This window comes from Sinocyclocheilus anshuiensis, unplaced genomic scaffold (assembly GCF_001515605.1).
Source record: "Sinocyclocheilus anshuiensis isolate Anshui unplaced genomic scaffold, SAMN03320099.WGS_v1.1 scaffold676, whole genome shotgun sequence".
Lineage (NCBI taxonomy): Eukaryota > Metazoa > Chordata > Actinopteri > Cypriniformes > Cyprinidae > Sinocyclocheilus > Sinocyclocheilus anshuiensis.
This window is the reverse complement of record NW_015558579.1, coordinates 244,983-268,153: the sequence shown is the minus strand read 5'-3', so window position 1 is coordinate 268,153 and position 23,171 is coordinate 244,983. Positions and strand designations below refer to the sequence as shown.

General features: G+C 37.3%; 1 protein-coding gene across 1 annotated transcript in view; it reads left to right on the top strand.

The window, feature by feature from the left end:
- The window catches only part of LOC107679816 (membrane-bound O-acyltransferase domain-containing protein 2), a 60,178-nt gene that overhangs the window by 1,107 nt on the left and 35,900 nt on the right, over window positions 1-23,171 (top strand).

The following is a 23,171-nucleotide window of genomic DNA, read 5'->3' as shown; positions in this document are numbered from 1 at the left end:
ATATATTATTAATAATGCCTGTGGATAAGTCATATGCCTCAGGTTAAGTCATATCTTTCTTTCATAACCCGCCACAAAGCAAGAGTTATACGGCATCTGTTCCCAGTGCTGCTGTATTAAACTAGTGTGGATGTGTGATGAAATATTCATCAAATGTAGCAGCTAAAATCCTGGCTACCATGCATGAAAGTAAGTGATAAAAAGTTCACTTATGTACAGTGAGATGTTCTGCAGTGCATCTAGTTGAAAGCCAGTTTTTATCAATGTGATGTATGAGGGCGGTTAAACCTGAACTATCGTTCACATTTGCTGATAATGCAGAAATTTTCTTGATGGATGCAGCTTATCGTTCAATATGTTTACTGACACATGGGGTCAGTAGTCATAGATCAAATACACCAGACATGGACGGCAAGACCTTTATCAATGTCAACTCCGCTAGTCACTTGTGTGTTCAGATATTAGGCTACATTATTAGTCTGGCTCTATTCTGACTCCAGAGCATTTGCCGTTGCACACATATCGTACTTTTCAGCTTCTTTGACCTCTTTAGCTGGTGCTGCCCGTCTCGTAATGCCTCGTAAAGTCTGGGCAAGAAAGAGTCAGGAAATGCAGTCGTTCTGGAGTGTAGACATTCTTGCATTTCTTTTGAAACGCCTACCTGTTCAACTGCTTTATTTTTTACATGTGTTAAATATATTTTATTGGTGTGGGATCCAGCAGTGAGAGTGTTAGGAATAGTTAACCCAGAAAAGAAAATGTACTCACTCTCAGGCCAACCAAGTGTAGCTTGGAAACAGATTTGAAGAGATTAAGCAGTTTATTTTTTTTTTAGATGTCGTCTTCTTGGATGTTCGTCTTCTCAGCATGTTTTATCTCGCGTAAAAACAATTGTATTTTTATGTGATTTACTTTAAAATTTTTACAAATTTATTGGAAGACCAAAGGTTTTTCTTTTCATATCCTCGTTAGGAATAGTTAACCCAGAAAAGAAAATGTACTCACTCTCAGGCCAACCAAGTGTAGCTTGGAAACAGATTTGAAGAGATTAAGCAGTACATCACTTGCTCACCAATGGATCCTCTGCAGTGAATGGGTGCCATCAGAATGAGAGTCCATAAAATCATCACAGTAATCCATGACTCCAGTCCACCAATTAATGTCTTGTGAAGCGAAAAGCTGCATATTTGTAAGAAACAACGGTTTAACTTTAAACCATTGGTTCTGGCCAAGTTATGAGTCCATTATCCATAACTTCCTTTAGTGAAAAAGTCTATCCCCTTGTTCCCTTTTACATCAAAATCCACTGATGTATTCTTTTAACTGTTTTGGCCTGTAAAAGTTGCTTGATCTGTGCATATTTCTCTCCTAATTCAGATGAGACGACTTTTTCACTGGAGAAAGCAATATAATGATGGATTAAAAGGATATAATCTTAGTGATGGATTTTTTTTTTTTATAAACTCATCTTTTCACTTCACAAGACATTAATTGATGGAGTCATGTGGATTACTTGTGGATTATTGATATGTTTTTATCAGCGGTTTGGACTCTCATTCTGATGGCACCCATTCACTGCAGAGAATCCATTAGTGAGCAAGTGATGTAAAGCCAAATTTCTCCAAATATGTTCTGATGAAGAAACAAATTTATTTACATCTTGGATTGCCTGAGGGTGAGTACGTTTTCAGCCACTGTTTTTTTTTTGGGGGGGGATCTATTACTTTAATGGCAACATTCCTTAAAACATTAACCTATAGTCATCAAGATAAATCAAGGATGGAAATCCAAGCAAACAAGTTGGTTTTTGATCTGTAAGTCCATTTAATTATGTCCGCAGGTTTAGTGCCCTATGCTCTGTTGTTGGCATGCTTCTTCACCAACTTTTTTGAATGAGATTTTAGCAGGTGTCAAGCCTACAAACCCTACAAACCCCGATACGAGTCCACTCTAGAACTCCTGTTAATGTGACAGGAATCAATAACTCAGGCCGAGCACATCATGAAACGAGCTGTCAGGATTACTATGTCCTGAGCTTCAGCCAAAACAGGAGTGAAGCCATATAGATCTGTTTCTGATTATGCAAGATGTGGGTTGCTAGGCTGGGCTCAAAATTTTGTGCTGTAACATGACCGTGTATAATTTGAAACCGTTGCAGTTAAAATAGCCTTTTCAGTAAGGGCACTTCCCAGTCAGCTTCGAGAATTTCAGCTCCTAGGTCCTAAAGCCCTTGGGTTCCTGGTTTACATTTTACGGCACTATAATTAAATGGATAGTTCACCCAAAAATAAAAACTCGGTCCTCATTTACTCACACTCATGTTGTTTAAAACCTGCATTACTTTCTTTCTTCTGGGGAACACAAAATAAGATACTTTAATAAAATAACATTGGGGTCCAATACATTTCATTTTTGGGTGAACTATTCCTTTAAGGATATTTTACAATACATATCCCAGCATAATATAGAGAGTTACCTATCTGGAAAAGTGTAAACATAGTGACTCTTTTTTTAAACTCTGCTCTCTGTTTGTTTGAGCAGCTCGACCAGCCTGGCAACAGCAACATTGGATCAACCAATGGTGTGAGTTTAGGGCGTTGCTATCCGTTTGGCTAACCAATGGCAGACAGAGGGAGTGTTTGGGAAACCTTTGTGAAAACGTTTAGGTTTTTTCCCGTTTGCAGAAATTACACTCTTTGACTTTTAAAACACTTTATGATGGTTATCGGAGGTAGAAGCCAGTCACAGACCACTTCTAAGGTTTTGATAGGCCACAGCCGGCCTTTAAACCAATGTCTAATGCCGTGTTCGGTTCCTAACGGTTCTTCTCAAGAGGTAGTGCCTTTACTGAATATTCTGTTTGATCTTCAAAGGTTGATGGTGTCACTTATAGTGTGTGGCCAAAGATTTCAAATAGACTATGTTCCATTCATTTGTTAGTACGTCATTAGAGCAACCCTCATATCTCATATCAAAGCCATTCAAAAGACCGGTTAAAATGCTAAAGGCCCGTTCACACTAAGAACGATAACTACTACGCACACTTTCAGCAAGTCGAACAGTGAAGAGTTTTGTGAATAAGGTGACTAAATAATCCTAATTTACATAGAAAGATGTGTATTTGGACTGGAAGAAATAGCAGCGCTACTTCAAAGCATTGAGCTCCTGGTTAAAGACTCTAGAGTCTTAAGTCTCACTGGTTTCTCCCCTCACTACCTGTTGAAAGGCAGGTGCATATGTTTTTGTAGCGGTTTGTAATAAGGAAGCACACAGGTCTCTTGTCGCTCACCCTAGTGAGCACAGCAGGAGCGTGAGGCGCAGCCCTGATTTCTCAGAGGAGGGATATGCCCACCCTCTATCTCTCTAAATGGGCACGCTCTTGGGACCAGTTGCCTCTGCTTGAGTTCTGCTTATGGGAGTATTGTACTAAAGTGTTGTACTTTCTTTTTTTTCTTTAATGTGCTACAGTTCAGAATTGGTCATAATGCAGTTTGATTTTTTTTTTAACAGTGGATTGGTTGAAGTATATCTAAAAATTCTAAAATCTAAAAATAACCTTAAATAGAAATATAAAAAAGCTAATAATGACAAAAATGAAAGAAGAACTAATTCAAAATAGTAATCATTGAAATACTATAATAGTACATCAATAATACTAAAATAAGAGTGAATTTGCAGATTCAGTGCGCGTTTAATAGAACCGGTTCTAAATAACTCTAGATTTCACAAATGAATTAATCTCATTAGCTGTGAGGAATTTACATGTGTGTGATAGAATTTCTCTGATGTGGTGAGGATGTAGAACTTTCATGTACCAAGTTTTGCATCTGGCTGTTTCTGGCTCCCTCCTATATGTGTCTTCCAGGACTGTCACCGAAATCATCCATTAAGAGACAGAGCCATATATTTTACTGTCAGTCCTGCTGATTTCATCAACCAGATATGACGTCTTATATAAGAGGGAGATAATTATGGCTCTTGCACTTTGCCATAGCATGCCAGTTCAGGATTTACAGTTACAGTACAGTTTACAGTACAGTTATTCCATCTATAAGTTTGATTGCATCATATAATAATTGCTGTTAATAGTGTTCATCGTCTGTTTGATTACGTCTTTAATTGATTTTTCTGTACAGTTCTGCCATATGTACATTAACTGACAGTCACCACTGATAAGCTACCACTAAATATTGTAGAAACTTAATTTGCTGTAAAGTTGCTTTGCAACGATTTGTATCGTGAAAAGCGCTATACAAATAAACTTGAATTGAATTTAATTGAATTCCAAACCTGTATGAATTTCTTTCTTCTGTGCAATACAGAATAAGATATTTAGAATTTTTGACTAATCAGAGACACATGTATGTGATATTCTAGAGAGTATGTTAAAGTAACACTCGAGCTGTGCTTGCTTACAGAAATGGCTGTCCTTAATAACTTCACAGTGGTCTTCAGGGACATCGTCCAGAGTGGCCAAAGACAATGATTCTGCTTGCTCAACAAGAACAGGAATGATTTGATGATGTTTAGAGTTCTCAAGTTTCTGGTTGTGTGAGTAATGACTACATCTTACTCATTACGGCCACTGAGCACAGGCCTAAATTTAAGGATGTACTTGAAGAGTTCTTCCCCTATCAATGGGAGACAATCAGCTGTAACTATTGGGACCTGGAAATAACCCTAATTGTATTATTGTCTTGTAGGGCCTGTTGGCTTGCTTTCTAAAGCACTTGTTTAGTAATCAGGGCTCGCAAAATAGCTAGCCCAACGTAAAATAGCCTATATGAGCACTGCACGTTTCAAAGTCAAAATGCAGCGCAAGTGTTTTTTTTATGAATGTATTTCTGAAGGGAAACCGAATGTCTTCAGAAAAGTTTCAATGGCGTCTTCATTTCATCTTGCTTGATAAAGTAGCATTTATGAGCGCAGTGCTACTTTGTGTACAGCTGTTACCAGGAAAACGGCTATATTTCAGCCTTTTTCAAAAGCACCAACTAGTGGCAGAGAATTCATTTGCATTTTCAATCATCCTTTCAGCTGTTTATGTTCAGATCAATGCGAATATCGACCCATGTTTTACGCAGCAAACACCCAGAGATGTAAATGTGAAAGAAGCTAACGTGCCTTCTAAAAATCTAAACAATTAAGACCGTAATAGTTATGTTTTAAATTAATATAAAAATGTATGTTTGACTCAACCCTTTTCTTATAAATGGTTTAAAGGCTGAAATGTAATGTTGCATTTAATAAGGCTCTTTGTGAAAATCTGTATCTGAACTGTAAATCTGTCATTTAACGGTTTATGTTACCATAGACATTGCCCAACCCCACTCATACAGCGTTCATTTTACTTGTGTAGGTCTTAAAAAGGGTCATAAAAAGCCTAAAAATTCTGGAGATACCCTGTGAATATATAGTGAGATAAAATTCCTTCCTTGATATTTGTTGATATTTGTGTTTTGAAAATGTTTTTGATTGTCATTTCGACTCCTATCCAAATTCTTATATAAAAAATGTTATTTTTTTAATTTGGGCTAGTTACATTTATTTCGGGCTACCAAAATTTGAAGAGTGCCTGCCTGAAGGGCTACCAGGGATTTTTAAATTTCGCAAGCCCTGGTAATGATAACATTTCTCTGGAGCAGTACAGAGTTTATCCAAAGAATCTCAAAACTGTAGTTTAATATAGACAGAATCTTTTGGCGACACAGTGGCTGATGTTTGATAATTGATGTGTGTTTAGACACAAAACTATCAAAGTATTGAAGAAACTGAGACAGATGTGTTGGTTGCTGCATCATCCCAGTTGTGATGTAAATTGGCACTAAGTTATAACATACACGCTACTAGCCAATGACTTCCATAGTATATTTTTTCCATATTATGGAAGTCAGTGGCTACTGTCAACTGTTTGGTTACCCACATTCTTCAAAATATAGTTTTTTGTGCTTAACAGAAGAAAGGAAATCATTCAGGTTTGGGACAAATTGAGGAATTTTAGAATTTTCCATTTTTTGGGTCAACTAGGCTATCCCTTTAAACTTAGTTGAAACATAACTTTGTGTATAAATGTTTGGGGAAACGCCCGACCAGGAGTAATGGTTAAAATAAAACATCATATGGATTGAATTGCATCAGAAAGCTAATTTTTTACCTGACAAACTTTAATTCTTTAAACATATGATGATATGTTATTTACATATGAAAGTATGTTATTTCATGATTAAGTATATTTCAGCAAAGATTTATTTTTACCATAAGTTACATGAGGCAAAATAAGTTAGATTCAACCTTAAGAGAATAAATTGAAATTCACAGCATTTCCACAACTTTCTATTACTCACAAATTTGAAGGCTGCTATTGGATCCTTAAAGGTAATATTATGTGATTGTGCATCTGCCTTAAAGGGATAGTTCATCCAAAAATGTTGGTAACCCATTAGCTGGCGGTAGCCATTGACTTTCATAGTATTGAAAAAAAAAAACACTATGGGAGTCAATGGCTACCGTCAACTGTTTGGTTACCAACATTCCTAATATCTTCTTTTGTTTTGAGCAGTAGAAAAAACATACATGTTGAGAACAATTTTAGGGTTAGTAAATGCGAATATGAAAGGGTGAGAATTGTCATTTTTGGGTGAACTATCCCTTTAAGAACACTTTGCTGCCAAATTGATTACATATTTAGTTACAAACTAGCTAGTAGTTACTAAGCCTCTAGAGTGGACTTTGTGTTCCAATTTAAGGATGAATTTATGAACAGCTGGTGCAACCCTACCCTGGTCTAAACCCCCAGTCAAAAGCAATGCTAACAGATCATCTTGAAGCAATTTTCTGCCTCTTTAAGACCAGACAGCATCTCTTGGCTTCTTCCAGATGGCATCTGTTGCTAACAATGCTCAGGTGTGATGTTATTTTGGACTGGTGCGTGTCATGACTCATGGCTGATATGAAAAGGAAACTGATCTAATTGCAATCGCTTTTCTTTCTCCATGACTTGCTGTCAGTCTCATTTCCAGCCTCTATGGCAGCGATGTATCCTAGCAACCAGAACTTTTAGAAACTGATTGTAAGTCATTACAGCTTGTAAGGTGGGATTGTCAGTGTGCCCCTTTCTGAATGCATGGTCTGATTTCGCAGTAACACATTATGTTTAGCCCTTTTCCTTTTGCAGGCTCATTAAAAGGTAGTAAAGCTTGGTTCATGTCCAACTGCTGAAAGTACACGCATGGAGAATTGTGTCTGAATCAGCATGCCTTAGTCTTCTCCAGCAGATGCTCTTTGTCCCAGGTGGATCGTAGAGTTGCAGACAGTATTGAAGAAAACTGGTAAATGGAGGCATTAATGGTAATTTTAATTGGTGGAGCTGAGATCCAAGCTGAGTAAGACAGAAAAAAAAAACTGAGATAATAGAGTGCAGAAGGCCAAAGCAATGAGTCCTAAAACCCGGAAATGAGTAAGCATTTTTGAACTTCCGGTTCCATCATCCCAAAGTCAGTAGTCAATAGTTTAGGATTTATTGGTGACATATGTCTAATATTATATGAGACTAGTAGCTTTACTAGTTAGGACACACTCCTTTACTTCTACTTGCATAGAAGAACTGAACAAATGTGGTCTTGTTCTTCTCGCTTCATCTTCCTTCTTTCTTCAGAAACACAACAGTAAGATGGCAATTGATGTTTACATCCTTTACTCATTTTAGTAAGCTTTGCTTTTTGATTGGTTTCCAAAATGAGGTGTTCAAATTGACAGGAAATGTCACTGGCACTTGTTAAAGGGGGGGGTTGAAGGTCCAAATTGCAGTTACAATGCAGCTTCAAAGCATACCTGTCAACATTTGGGTCCCAAAATACGGGAGATGTTCATGTTGTATGTCCCTCATGACATACAACATGAGGGAATTTGGTTGTTATCAACACATGTGGCGTAACCACAAGAAACAAGAAAAGCTGAAGGGCTTATTGAAAAATGCAAATTCATTCTCTCGTCATTCTTTAGCTTTTCGCCAGGAATATAGCCATTTCCCCAGTAACCGCAGTAAACAAAGCAGCGCAGCACCTGATTTTGCAACTTGCAGCGCTCATATTTAATCAACTAAACCATAGCCTTTTGAAATGCAAGCTATATCTCAATTTGCATATTGTTTTTTTCACCGGAGCACCACCTGACTCTTCTCCTCCCGTCCCATTTCTACCAGTGATACTTTCCTTCCCGCGGTAGTCATCACTGTTGTAGGTTGCCAAGTTGAGGGGACAAATGGGTTGAAATGTGTGTGTGTCGATTGTGTGAGAAGGATGTGTTTTATACAAGATCTGGCAACTGGGCAACCTTGGAATTTGTTGACGTGATTATTCATATAATGAGGTTTGGGCCATACAAATTACGGAAGTTTTACCGGAGGCGAATGTAGCAAACATATAAAATATGCCCAGAGGGATTTTTTTATAGAACGATTAAAAATATGGGAGAAATACGGGAAAATGTTTAAATGAGATGATAGCGGGATAGAATGGTTAAATACGGGAGAATCCCGGGAAAAACGGGAGGGTTGACAGGTATCCTTCAAAGGGCTGTACACAATCCCAGCCTAGGAATAAGGGTCTTATCTAGCCAAACGAGCTGTAATTTTCTAAAAAAAAAAATAAATAAAAATGTATATACTTTTTAACAACAAATGCTTGTCTTGCACTAGCTGTGCAATATGCATCCGCGACTTCACTTATTACGTAGTCACGTTGGAAAGGTCACGCGTGACGTAGGCGGATAGTACCGACCCAATGTTTACAAAGCGAACGTGCAAGGACTTTTTTTTACAAAAATGCATTTTTTTTTTTAGAAAATGATCGATCGTTTTGTTAGATAAGACCCTTATTTCTCAGCTGGGATTGTGTTGGAGCCCTTTTGAAGCTGCATTGAAACCTTCAATTTGGACCCGTTGATCCCCATTGAAGTCCACTATAAGGAGAAAAATCCTGGAATTCTCCTCAAAAACCTTAATTTCTTTTCGACTGAAGAAAGAAAGACATGAACATCTTGGATGACATAAATTTCATTAAATTTTAATCCTTTTAATGGATCACTTTTTTCTAGAGAGTTGCCTCCACAAGTGAGGGTGAGATTTTTGCATTGGTTTTGTATTGGCTAGCTGTTTGGCTAGTTATGTATTCTGTTTGAGGTGGGGTGAATGGCACTCATTTGTCATGCAGGCCAGGCTTGAATGGTGATTTATTTATAGCTGACCAAGGAAGCTGTAATCGTTGGATGAACATAAAGGGATGTAGCCGAAGCCTGCTGCCGGTGACAGGAGTCTTTTGCTTGTGGTGAAGTGTTTGAAAGCAGGAGATGTTGCTTTGTAATCCATTCTGCAGCTGCAGGTTTATATACAGGAGGACAAAGGACTGTACAGCACGTGCATTTCAAAATCACATTTTCAACAACCATTACTCCAGTCTTCAGTGTCACATGACCCTTCCTTGTGCTTCCCTTAAGCTATTCCATGTTTTTCTTTTATTTCTACTTCTATTTTCTAGACTTTCATTGTGCTGCTTTTTGGAGATTTGAAATGTGTTTGTTTGTTAGAGTTTGTAGTAAAAGTTCCTTAACAAAACAGTCAGAAGATGCCATGGGAAGTCAAAACTAGCTCATGTGCTCTCTCTTTGTGGTTTCCTTCTATGCAAAGCATGTGATGATGGACTTGCATTTCAGCAGTTGAGGAAGTATGTTCTGTAAGTATGTAGTTTGTGTAAGTACATTCCTAAAGGCCTTTCCACACTGAGCGCGATGCGAAAAAGCGAGGCGAATCGCCGACAAAAGGTGCTTTCACACCGAGTGCGAAACGATTGTTCGCCTTCTGTTAGTTCACGCCTGCACACTAGGTGGCGCCGACCAACAATGCATTTTTCCTCAGATATGCATCTCGTATATGGATTTAACATCTAAATTAAGATAAACAAAGTTTGGTTCTACACCAGAAACACAAACTATCTATAATCCTTACAAGAATAGGCTACATCTTAAAATATAATTAGAAGTACATTTAGCATCAAGCTACACTTGAAAATGTATGTAATTATTAATGTATTTGCTTACCCACTTTAAACCATCGAGTGCTTAATAACTTCCGATTGTGATCTATAGTTGATTTTGATTCTATAATAAGCAGACACATGCACTCTGTTTAATAACGCTACACTACTATTTGTCATAAACATCCTTTATTGCTATAAAAAAATACCATGAGCTGCATACAAATCACATACAGAAAATATATCGTCATAATCATGTCTATTTGCTTTCATATTTCATGTGTAGAAAAATATTTCTATCGATTTTTTTAATACGGAAGATTTAGACTAGAGAGTGAATGCGCTATAATTCTCGCGCACGTGGAAGAAAACGGACGGTGCTCTACACTGTAAAACCCGATAAGTTCAGAATACTCAATTTTAGTGGACACCGACTACCTCAAAAAATTTAATTAAGCAACTCAAATTTTTTAAGTTAACATTAATCATAAATAACAATTAAGTAAAACTAAAAAGCTTAAATTTGTTTTTTGCTTAATGTTTAAGTGCAGTGTACTTAAAATTATTGTTTATCATATGTAATGTTTTTCATTTACCAATTATTTTAATGCAGTAGTGCTTTATTAAATACAAATACTAACTAAAAAAAAATACACTTATGCATAAAAAAAACACACGCACAACTGTGGCTATACAATTGAGGATTTTTTTATTCAGCCTTTTTTAAACCGCATGAACTTTGCATTTCTGAATGTCAAACACTGGAAGATCATCTCATCACAACTGCAGTGCTTGCAGGACTTGTAGTGGTTTCGTTGTCCACGATAACAAAATCAGCATGAGAGATGTTTGTGTCAGTGATGTCTGGCTCGCCCAATTCCTCCTGGAATAAGCACAGAGGGTAAAACTTTAACTTCAGAGACTAAAAGTAGACATTTATATTTACTGCCAATAGAGTGGGGGAACTATAACATCAGAACCCGGAAGAGTAATTCGCCATGGGTTCATTCTAGATTTTGCTATGGGGTTTTTCAATTAAAATAAAGCCTGTGGTAAACATAACTTGACCACAACTTGCTCTTCAACTGAATAGAAGTTACCTTAAGTGTTGAGGCTCACTCTTTTGTATTCAGCATCCAGCTCAGCCTGCAATTAAAGAAAGTTTGTAAAGGTTTACTACAAGTTTGTAGATTGCTTTTGTAAAATTAATATATTGCAAAATTCATGTCTGTGTATTAGCTTTAACCTAATTTTGGATTAATATTCTTAGCAGCTAGTTGTTTAAAAACAGACCAAATAAAAATCACATTAACCAGGGCATTTCCCAAAAAAAGCATTGTATGGCTAAAATGATCGTAGAAACAGAACCAAATGGTCTCAACAATCGACTTAGCTCATGATGCTTTTGAGAAACGCAGCCCTAAACATTGCAGTTAACAGCAGCGACATTCAAAACGTACGTTAGGACTGCGTTTACTGAAAAAATGCCGGCTAACGTTAACATTAGTGCCCTTCTTTGAGGTTAACATTATACTATTAGCAGTGACGCTAAAATAGCATTCAAAATGCGCATTCAAAAGCACTAGGGAAATGCCGCGCTTTACAGTGCTGTGTAAAACCAGCGTTTCCCAAAAATGAAAACATTCCTTTATCATGATATCCTTACAACACTGAAAAAGCAAATAAGAAATTTTCACAGTTGTTTTGATTTACTTACAAGTTGTTCCATTAAGTTTGCTCCGATCGCTTCTTGCGAGTCTCCGCCATGTTGAATGGATTCTTCTGAACGTCGGTTAGAGCAACGCGGTGACGTCACTTTACGTCACTCAGTAAACTTAAAAATAATAATTTATATAGAAGAGTTTACTCAAAACTGTTGAGCCACACAAAAATAAAACTAAATTCCTCGTTCAGAAAATGCAATTGTTATAAGTTGCATCAACGATTTAACAGACTTTAATTGCAGTGTTCTTAATCTTTATAAGTTAGTAGTACTGTTCGGGTTTACAGTGTACAGGTCACATAATTCAGTGGAGAATTATTTGAAAAGTTATTCTGTGTAATGAACAGGTGAGAATAAATCTGTTCTCAAATACCAACGATAACAAGAACTCAGCATCCACTCTCTTATCCGGGATACTCTTCTTCTGTGTTTGTTTACACTGGTTTTCGAAACAGCGCCACCATACTCACCCTTTTGTGCAACAGCAGCTGCTCCGGTCATGTGATCCTGGCTCAAATCTTATTGGACGGCCCGTGTTTTCGCATTGCGAAACTGAAAAGATTCGTCTGACTGGTTGGAAAAAAAACATTCGTATTTTCGGTGTGCGAATGTTCGCGGTCTATGTAATTATGAGAGACCAAAATCATCACTGCTGCAAAGTTGCATTTTTCCAATTGCCAAATATGTTAATGTACAGCCACTTTCACACAGCAGCAGAATACGGTTGTCAGTCCTGTATTTGAGTCCTTAACACGGTTACGTTCACACAATACAGTTATTTACGGGAGTGACAACTGCATTCTATAACCGAACTTACACCCGTCTATTTTCAGGACTCACAACTGCATTCTCAGAAAACGCGCTGTATGAACTGGACAACTTGTAGTACAGTGCAAGAGAGCCGCTCGTGCGGTTTCACTCTGGGTAAGTTACAGCGACTGAGAAATAAGCTGTGCATCATCTGAAGGTTTTAGATCCAGTCACTGTTCTCCATTGGAGCAGTTTCCGTCAGTTTTGTGTTCTGTGCGTGACTCAAATTCAGTGCCATGCGCGAAATGCAGAAAAGGACACGATTGCATATACAGGCTTGACTAATTGCACGTTGATACAGACAGTATTCGAGACACTACTGTACAGTAAGCTGCTGTTTGAACGGGACGTTTCGAGACTGTAAGGAAATGCGGTTGTAAATACCTAAAACTGACAGTGTGAACGTGGCCATAGTTAATGTAGTGATTGCTTTCATTTCTGGCGCTATGGCATTTTTAAACTGTGTCGGAGATGTTAGCATGTCTCTAATCCACGTTAAGTCCTCGTCAGTACTCCTAACAATTTTGGACCTTAAGAGCTCTTTTAAGGGTTAAGATTAGAGGTCGACCGATGTATCGGTTTTGCCGATTAATCGGCACCGATAGTTGATTGCTGGAACTATCGGTTATCGACAAAAATCCATGCCGATAGTTTTCCGGGTTGCGTCCATTGCTGGAGCGGCTGAGAAGGGTCTGCTGTCATTACACAGTGCCAGAGCGGCCTCTAGTGGTTGAAATCACTGACCGCACGTGCTATTTGTTTAGACACGTGATACTGCACGCTGAACAGAGCGGGAAACTTCAGACGCTGATTTAAATGCAGCCAACAGAAAATCCTTTAAATTACATTATATTGGTCCCGAATCGTTGTTAATGTACATAATGAATTGTGTATTGTGCATTTTCAGCAAAACGTTTGTCTTTCTGTGGCTCTAATAAAGTCTGTGTGCTTCATTTATAGAGCTATAATATAGGTCGCGCTTTCTCTTTCCGTTTGCTCCGTTTTTTAAACACCGAACTTCAAACTCATCCATGCCAAATTGTTCATTCTTGAAGTAAACTTGTGTCCGTTTGGTGACTAAATAAACTGTTTTAGACCGCTGCTCGAGTTGAACGCGACGCGTTCGGAGTGTGTGTGATACTGGTGAGTTCTCCTAAACTCAGCGCTGCGCATTTATTTTGATTAGATAATCATCAAGTGTTCAAGAATAGAAGAAGTTAAAGTGTGTAAAATTATGTATATAATTTTAATGCTATAGCCTTTGTGTATATATTTAAAGATGTGCATCTTTAAGCATGACAGTTGAAATGAAATGGTAACACTTTAAAATAAGAGTCCATTTGTAGCATTAAGATTAATGAAAGCTGTGTAAGTATTGTTCCTTGTTAGAGTGTGTTAATTTCAACATTTACTATTATTATTATTTTTTTTTACTACTACTACTAGTATGGTTCAGTACTGTTTTTGTTAATAAAGCACTATTTTAGTTTTTGTTCAGTATCAATTTTAAAACTATCGGTTAATTAATCGGTATCGGCCAGTGTGGTCCAACCTAGCTATCGGTATCGGCAAAATCCACTATCGGTCGACCTCTAGTTAAGATGCTTCTGAATTACTTTTTTCTTTACTAGGATCTTTTCTTTAATTTTAAGAGGAAACACCCACATTTCTAAGAATTTTCTTAGAATTTTGTTACTAGGAGCAACTCTTAGCACTAAGTCTTTTCATGAATACGGGCCCTGGTTTTTACAACTTTCACATTGGAGCAAAAATCTGCCTTTAAACTTGACAGAAATAAAAATTTTACATTTATCGTGATAATTATCGATATCGACTGATATGAAAAAAAAAAATATATATATCGTGATCATTTTTTGGCCATATCGCCCAGCGCTAGTTCGGCTTTTTGAATCTGACTGCTCCTCAGCTCTCATGGCCTTATAAGAAATCAAAGTGTCCATTGGTTAATGATTCAGTATTTTATCCGGGGTATTGTTTAGAGTCTCTCTCTCTCTTCTCAACGGATGTTCAGGCGAAGTCTGGCTGGAAAAGCCACGCTTGATGTTCAACTAGAGCAGACAGGCCGTTCCCGCCTCTGCTGCTTTCTCTTCTCAGTCTCTCTCTCTAGATGAATTTTAGAAGGCAACCTGCTTCTGTCTTCTTTATTTTGTGCCCTTACCAAGTGATCCAATGAACAAAGTACCATTATTTTGGATGATGTAATTGGTAGTTGATCAGCATTTACTTCAAAGATTGTGGGAAGTTGTGAAAAGAATTGAAATATTAAATTTGGGAGATTGACATGAAGACATGCCTTCAGAAACTGAAATGTGAATATGTTCTTCTGAACTTGAATAAATGTTTCCAAACAGTGTTCAATGTAGCTGTAAAATCTGTCAAAACAATCCTTTAGACTTAGCTAGAAAGAAAAAGGGAGTGGGCTTTCCTGTTTAGTTTCATAGCAAACATGCTAGGCTAGCGCAACCCAAATAATTGCATGGTGACTTACGGTATCTTCCAAGGACAAGAAAGCATATTTAGAGAATGTCATAAAATTGGACAAGTTTACTGCTTAGCATCATTTTTGCAGTGGTCTGTAGGCTTGTTCCTTGAAGCAGATTTCTGCATAATTCTTACCTTTGACTTCCAATTTTTCTCAAAGTTCTTTAATTAGTGGCGCACAGTATATTGGCATTGTGTTATTGGCTAATAATAACTATAGAAGTTTGCGACATTGTTTGTTAGCATTGTTCTTTTTATGCTTTGTGAGCTTGTTTCAATATGAATCATCTGCATTAACAATATTAAATTTTCCGTATTCATTGTTTCACGAATAATAAAAAACAATGATATATTGAAGGCTGTTGATGTGATGATTCTCACATTCCAGCTGTTCATTTGAACTGTTTACTTGGCAGATGGAGGTAATTTATTGCTGTTTTTTCTGTGCCTCACGTCATGAGCATTGTATTAAAAGAAGTTTTAACATTTTTCGAGACCATTAATTCTGCAGCACTCCAATGTTTTTTGATTGCACATTAACAATATGAAATTGATAATAAAATATAGATATGTTAAAGGGTTAGTTCACCCAAAAATGAAAATTTGATGTTTATCTGCTTACCCCCAGGGCATCCAAGATGTAGGTGACTGTTTCTTCAGTAGAACACAAATTTGAAGATTTTTAACACAAACCGTTGCAGTCTGTCAGTCTTATAATGGAGGTGAATGGTTATCACGGCTAAAACATACAATAAAACTAAAAAAAACATACACAAACAAAACCAAATTAAACCCTGCGGCTCGTGACGATACATTGATGTGTAAAGACACAAAACGATCGGTCTGTGCAAGAAACTGAACAGTGTTTATATCGTTTTTTACCTCTGATTCACGCAATGTCCGAACTGTTTGAACTGTCCTGAGCGCGTTCTCAACAGCAGGCGCGTGAGGCGTCTTCTTCTTCTTCTTGCTTTACTGCGGATCGCAGACTTATAAGTGCATTACCGCCACCTGTCTCTCAAGTGGACCATTGACACTCCTAATTGAGATTGTAGAGTGTCAATGGTCCACTTGAGAGATAGGTGCCGGTAATGCACTTATAATGTCACCTATTTATGATGTCTACTAAAACATGACGCAACTGTGCTGGAACCTTTATGTAAGTCTGTATGAGAAAGCGATAAAGTGCCCATAGTGGGCATCATTACAGACATAATGTTTGGGAATCCAGGGCCTCACTATGTTTAGACTTTTTGGATTCAAATTAGACCAGTCTATGTTTTTATATAATTTAAAAAAAGGTATAACCAGTCTTGCAGAAAAAAATAGATTAATAACTTTTAAGACTTGTGTAAGGAGTTTATGCAACCAGCCACAGGACTGGTTACTTGCTCCATAACTGGGCCCTGAAGGTCCTGTGAGGGTGATGGGAGATTGAGATCTGTGTAAAATCATGCCAGTGTAGAAATGTGTCAGACCTGTTACTGGCAGTCTCAAAAGAACAGCATTTCACAGTGCCACAGGAGCTGTCAGAGGAGTTTAATGTCCCTCCTCAAAGCCGATCTGCCTCCCTTTGGCGAAGTTGCGCTCTGTTGAGCAGTCGGTTGCTTGGATACCAAATTGTGAGGCCCAAGAGGAGCAGTGACATGTAGTCAAATGGAACAAGTCTTGTTTACCCCCTGCTTTGTTAATGGAGCAGCTGCTCTATCATAAAACATAAGCACATTTGAGACTTTTTTTTGCTGTAGGGTGTAGCATTTAAATCAGTTAAAAAGAGTAGTTCAGCAAATAAAAGACATTTGTTTTAAAGTGTGGATGTGCTGGGCTTCATGTCCTAGGGACTTTCTTTCTATTTTGTGTGTATATTGTGAAAGGCCTCAAAAGAAAAAAAGACCAAGACTAATTGAATTTATTTGGCCATGCTGCACTTTTGAATGTTTAGTTTGGTAAGTTTTTTTCTCTCTGCAGGTTGTGTTTGTTAATTCTGTTGAAAAGCAGCTAGTGTATTAATTTAAAAACCCTGCACAAAAAAAACTATCAAAAAGTGCCATGGTATTGCAATGTTTTTTGGACATACTATGGTAATTCCATGATGATTTGCTCATAATGTTCTAATTTTCTTTTCTTATTTGTCTGTTTCTTATTTTATGGTAAATGACTAAATATATATTATATTATATGTATGTGTGTGTATATATATATGTATATATGTATGTATGTATATATATGTATATATGTATGTATGTATATATACACACACGCGCACACACACAAACATATATGTGTGTGTAATTACACAATAAACATAAATAATAATAATGTGTGTGCAACTTTATTATATCTATATATAAATAATATTTAATGATGTGTTTTTTAAACATACTTGCTATAATAGCTAAGAAATGTGCTTGTTTTACCGCTATTTTATCGCTGATTGTTAGTATCTCAACCCATAACACAAAATGTTCAATTCAGATTTGAATTGAATTGATTTGTTGCTGCTTTTTATTTGTATTTCTTATTTTGAATGTAAAAAGTTCCACCCGTATTTAAAAAAAATGTTTTCCAGCAACCTAAAATTGTCTGAATAGAGCATTCTTCCTATTCCATGTATTTTGTTGTGATTCTGTGCAATGAAGTTCAGAGCTCTAGGGAAAACAGAGGAAGAATTTGTGTTTTGCATTTCTTTCGTCTTTGCCAGGAATCTCTGCCAAGGCTCTTTGTCATCGTTAAACCTGACTGGCAGTGCCACAGATAGCTTAATTGCTCTAGGTTTAGTATCGCTTATTGTAATGATATTGATTACCATTTGAGTGTTTGAAGTGATTGTGTGTGTCTTCCTTTTTAACCGAAGAGCTCAAATGTGTGCCTAACCTCTGTTTTTAATGCTACCAGTAATATATTACATTCCCATGAATTATAGAAATGAGCCTCTTTCTGCAATATTCATTTACTTTGAGGACTCCTGTACCGAAGCTTGACTCTACTGGTCAAATCTGATATCTGAATCATCATGCAGCATGTTTTATTGGTTGTGACACTTTTTCTGAGCCGATGCCCATGCAACGAACTCACTTACATAGATTATTTACACACATTCCCTGTAGCCTATATTTTGAGTTTACCTGTTTCAAGGCTTGTTAACTAACTGCTACAAAGTGAAAAGTGTGAAAAAGTGGCGTGACGTGGCCAAGTATGGTGACCCATACTCCGAATTAGTGCTCTGCATTTAACCCATCCAAAGCGCACACACACAGCAGTGAACACACACACACACACCCGGAGCAGTGGGCAGCCATTTTTTTGATGTGGCGCCCGGGGAGCAGTTGGGGGTTCGGTGCCTTGCTCAAGGGCACCTCAGTCGTGGTATTGAAGGTGGAAGAGAGCGCTGTACATTCACTCCCCCCACCTACAATCCCTGCCGGTACGAGACTTGAACTCGCAACCTTAGGGTTACGAGTCCGACTCTCTAACCATTAGGCCATGACTTCCCACAATGAATTTACAATGAAATAGTGTATGATTAAACTTGGACGTATGTCTCTAGTGAGCCAAAAATGTACTCGCATTTGATGCTCTAAGGGATCTAGAGGGCCATTTGTAGGAATGGCCCTGTTTTACCCATTAGAATTAGCTATTTTAGGCCTTCAGTTTTAGGGCCATCACATAAATGGTGAATGGACTTTAGTCAGCCTACGCCTTATTTAATAACTTGCAAACCAAAATTGGGCTGTTGTATCAAGTCTGAAGCAGGTATGACAGGATAATGCAACAACCATTAAAACTCTTCCATAAAAGTCTGTATAAAAGGTTGTCAAGCTTCTTTAGCCTACCGCTAAAGGCTAACGAAATTGAACGCCATTCGAAATATTGATGCTAATGTTCATGTCAAATCTTTATGTCTCCTATTCAAACATTAGCTGGTGTTAGATTTGTCAGAATGAAAATGGAAAATTCAACTATAACCAGCTTCTGCTGGTTCAAGCTGGTTTAAAGCGGTTAATCAGTTGTTGGGACCAAGGTCGATTCATCTTGGTGTACCTAGAACTGGTAGACCACCATGCCTATTTTGGGGAACTGGTTGAGCTGGTTAGCCCTGTTCCAAACCATATCTTGACCTAGTTGACTGGCTTGACCATTAGAAACTGGCATGACCTCTTTTTCCCACTGAATTCAATGTATTGTTTTCTTTTAAGGTGTTTTTTTTAGCTTCAGTGTCTATGCTACGTGATTATTCATAACTACCGGAGCGTAGCCAAGGATACTGACTGTAAACATGACTTGCCGGTCAATTTTCCATTTCATTGACCAGAGACGCTTTATAAAAACTCTACTCCGGTCACGCCTCCCCGTCACTCTATTTGTCATCCTTCTGTTTTGTAAACGATTGTTGGTGTTAGCTACAAGGCTACTGGGAGGTTTACAGTAAACACTAATGCTGTTCATATTTCAAGGAATATAGATAAGCTTTTTAAAAATACAGATTAAGAAAATGAATGCAATAGAGGTACTGTATAAAAATCGATGTAAAGTTACTTAAATACAGGTGTATTCACTTAATATGACCATTTAACATGACTTCAGTATGTGGTCTGTGGTATTTTGATAGAAATGTTGAAGATTCATACTAAATCTGTTAATTTTAGACCTTATTTGTACTACTATGGTAGTTTCTTCATTTGGTTATATGACTGTAATTAACCATGTAAATGCCTAACCAACCATGTTAGGAGGATAGTTTCAGGCCCAAGATGGTCTTCGAGCCCAGCCAGGTTCCTAGCTGCTGGTATTCCAACTTGCCAACCATCTAAATCAGTAGTCCTCAACCTTTTTGACTCCAGTGCCCCCTTTTGTCCAAGAAAATATTCAAAGGCGATATCATATACATACCTCTGGTATAGGGCTGCACGATTAATCGAATGCGATTGTCATGCGCATTTTAACCGTGCTTCACTGAAAGATACGCATGACAATCGTAGCTTCTGTCGAATCGTGATCTCGATTCCATTTCGATTTATCGTGCAGCCCTACTCTGGTACTTTTCTTGTAATAAAAATAATTAATAATTAATAAATAATTCTTGTTTTTATCAGAATTTACCCCATCCACCTGGTTGAGAAGCATTGATCTTTGACTTTGGAAATTGGCAGTGATGTGAAAGAGAAGGATATTTACACTAACATGAAGGTTTTTGAATTCAGGAGTTGTGGACCAGTCTAAACCCTCATGTATGTGTGTGTGTCTTTTGTATAAATTTCCTGTACCTATATTTTGCATGTTTGTTGACATTTCCTGTTTGATTACCCAGCTCTTAATGGTGTCACTTTTAGAAACCCATGTTTGAACTTTAGTTCAATGTGATCTTAGTACTCATCCTTCATGTTAGTACACATTTCCCCTCAAATATAAAGGCTTAGGCTGGTTTACATTTTACTGAGATATCCACACAGCACACAGTGGCCAGGCTCTCTAATATTGACCCTGAAGTCATTCCCTGTTTCTCTTTCTTCCCAAATGTCCCTTTCCTCATAAATTTCTCTCTCAGCTGAATGGCTGGAGGTGTCTGTGGAAACTAAGCCAGATGGCTGGCTGCAAAGAGAGATGGTTTAGAGCCACAGGGGGACAAAATCTGTCATCACTGTCTCTGTGTCCTTACTGCTGAGACTTATACTGCTATTCAGACTGGTAATCAGAAGTGCCCTCAAAACAAGAGTATTTGCGTGGTCTAGATGTTTATTAAAAAGGGTAACACTTTATTATAGGGAGTCGGGGACCAATATTGGCTGTTTATATAACATATAACAAGGCTTTTTATTAGTACTTATAAAGCACATATTCTGCATGACCATATTCTACATCCCTAATCCTACCCAATACCTAAACGTTAACCTACCAAACTAAATATTAATAAGCAACAAATTAGGAGTTTATTGAGGCAAAAGTCATTGTTAATAGTTTGTAAATAGCGAGAATTGGACCTTAAAATAAAGTGTGACCAAAAAGAAAATAAATTATGGATCTGGCAGCTCAAACAAAGCATGCAAACGATTGTTGACTAAACTATTTGTGTTGAAAATCTGTAACAAGGAAGACTGTTAAAGGGATAGTTCACCCAAAAAAATGAAAATTCTGTCATTTGCTCATTTTATGTTGTTTCAAACCTGACTTGCTTTCCTCTGTGGAGCAAAAAAGTTATATTTTTGATTCTAGTGCTTTTTTTCTCAGCTTTCTCAATTGACAGAGCTGGTCATTTGATGTCAATATGTGACCCTGGAGCACAAAACCAGTCTTAAGTCGCTTGGGTATATTTTTAGCAATAGCCAAAAAACATTATATGGGTCAAAATTATCGATTTTTCTTTTATGCCAAAAAGCATTAGGATATTAAGTAAAGATCATGTTCCATGAAGATATTTTGTAAATTTATTTACTACCGTAAATATATCAAAACTTAATTTTTGATTAGTAATATGCATTGCTAAGAACTTAATTTGGACAAATTTAAAGGCGATTTTCTCAGTATTTGGATTTTTTTGCACCCTCAGATTCCAGATTTTCAAATAGCTGTATCTCCTATCATAACAAACCATACGTCAATAGAAAGCTTATTTATTCATCTTTCAGATGTGTATAAATCTCAATTTAAAAAAATGGACCCTTATGACTGGTTTTGTGGTCCAGTGTCACATATATGGCCCTCATAGAATAAAACTACTTTGCGAATCACGTGAGGGTACGCATGAATGATGTTTTCCAGAAGTACTGTTAATTATATATAAAACTTTTTAATTAGGAGTGAGAACAGATGAAAATGTGGTAAACGTGAGGTATTGCTTTGAGGTGATGCGTATCATGCTCATTTGCATAGTTCAGGAAACACGGTCCATGTTTGTGTCACCTAATCGAATGCTGTAATTTGAGCACTGACTCGTTTTTGTTTTTACTACCTGGTTGGTAAAACTTAAGAAAGATTGTCTTCCAAGCACTGCTCTGTTTTCAAACTGTGTGAATCTTAGTGCATGAAGAGGTTATGTTTAATTAGGGTTTAATGTCCCAGATTAATGGAGTGTAATTCTGTGGTTCTTTTTAATGGCTCTAAAGCGACCACAAGTGCTGGTCGATGTCGGGTCACTCGTGAAAGAGCTCTTAGAGATCTAACAATAGAGAAACGGCACAGGGACATCATCTCCATAAATCTGCCTGACCACAATTACTTACAGTTGTGCGTGTGTGCGCGACTGCCAATAACAATGCTTCCTGTGATACAGAAAGTGTGGGGGATACAAAGAAGAAGCCAATGAGCTATTGTTTATGGCCCACTGTTGACCTGCTTATGCAGAATGAGAAACAATGGCTGCCTCTGTACAGTATAGCCGCCTGTAACGTTAAGGAAATGCGCAAGGTTTCTTGTCGAGGCAGGACACGTTTCCAGCAGTTGAAACATCTCAATCTGGGAGATCCAAAATGAAAGTGACAAGCACCTGAAGGGGACTGAGGGGATGAGAGGTGTCTCCAGGGAATGACAGAAATAGACCAGCGAAAACAAACCAAAAGCCTTCTGATTGAAGTTTCAATAACATTCCCCAAGGTTCTATGCTAAGCGGAGAGCTATTGTCATCTCTCCAGCACATTTTCTGACATTTTATAATAGGGATGGAAATTTTTTTCTGTATTAGGAATATGGGATGAGACATGATGTAATGACTTTATTTGTCGTCCATGACTCTGTCCTTTCCCCTATCTTCAATGCCTGAAAAATCATCATGTCTTGTCTAGCTAATCAAAAGAGCTATTATTTACCACTGTGCTAAGCTGCAGCTATTTCACTTAAAAAACACAAAGAAATATTTATTTTTTACATAAAGAAATATTTGTTTTAACCATTTTTAGCTTCAGTGATAGATGTTATTTAAAAGGCTAAGCTAAGCTTGTTAACCGAAAACGCATAAGGGAAATATTTGATCGTTTTTAGCTTAGGTGGTATATAATATGTAATTTAAATGGTTAAACTGTTTAAAAGGGGAATTACAGTAAATGTTTATATATATATATATATATATATATATATATATATATATATATATATATATATATATATATATATATATA